We start from the raw sequence: 1,127 nt of genomic DNA, 5'->3' as shown, positions 1-1,127 counted from the left end.
CCGAGCGGTGAGGGGGCGGGGGGCCCGGCCGTCGCTATTTATAGCCCCGGCCTCACACCCGGACCCCCAGATACCGGCACCCCCAAAATCCCCGGACTTCGGCACTCCCCAAACCTCGCACTCCGGGACCCTCAAAACCCCGGAATCCGGCACCTCCCAAACCCCGGATCCCAGCACACCCCGGACCCCCAAACCCCGGCACCCCCGAAACTCCCAAATGCCAGCAGTTCCGAAAACGCACAGACAGCAGCGCCCCTAAGTCTCCGACATCCCTAAAACCTCAGTAACCTCAAACACTGGCACACCCAAACACCGACACTCCCAAATATTGACACCCCAAAACGCCGGCACCCACAAACCCCCAGACACCAACTCCCCAAAACAGTAACCCCAAACAACCGGCACACCCAAACACTGACACTCACAAATAGAAACACCCCAAAATACCGGCACCCACAAACTTCCAAACAGTGGCACCCCAACACCCCAAAACTCCCCAAATTCCCTAAAGTCCAGTGCCACAAACTCCTAAACTCTGGCACCTCAAAACCCCCACCCCCCGCCCCCAGACATTGGCACCCCCAAACCCTTTGCATGCTGAACCACTGGCATGCCTGAACTTCGGCATCCTCAAAACTCAGCACCACCAAACCTCGGCCCTCGAGTACCCCAGCCTCCCTACCCTGAAACACTGGTACCCCAAATCCTGGCACCCAGACATCCCCGAAACTGTGACGCCCCAAAACCCCACAACCCTGGAACCCCAAAATCTAGGCACCCCCAAACTCCAAAATCCACCCCCAATAATCCCAAATACCTGCAACCTCGACACCCCAAAACCCCAGCACCCTATAGCCCGGGCACCCCAACACCCTGTTATCCTGATATACCTGTACCTTGATACCCCAACACTGCAGGCACCCCAATACCGCAGCCCCCCAGCAGCGCAACACACCCCAAAACACCCCGCAAAGATGCCCCCTAAACTTACTCGGAACCCCCTCACTCCTCCCTTCCCACTTGGGAACCCCGGAAAAACTCACATAAAAATCCTCGCCCAGCCCCCAGGGGCACAACGGAGATCCCACAAACCCTCTCAGGATCCCCCTCCGGGGAAACCCACCGGG

The sequence above is a fragment of the Corvus brachyrhynchos genome, unplaced genomic scaffold (genome assembly GCF_000691975.1).
Source record: "Corvus brachyrhynchos isolate BGI_N302 unplaced genomic scaffold, ASM69197v1 scaffold197, whole genome shotgun sequence".
Classification (NCBI taxonomy): domain Eukaryota; kingdom Metazoa; phylum Chordata; class Aves; order Passeriformes; family Corvidae; genus Corvus; species Corvus brachyrhynchos.
This window is presented reverse-complemented; position numbering follows the sequence as displayed.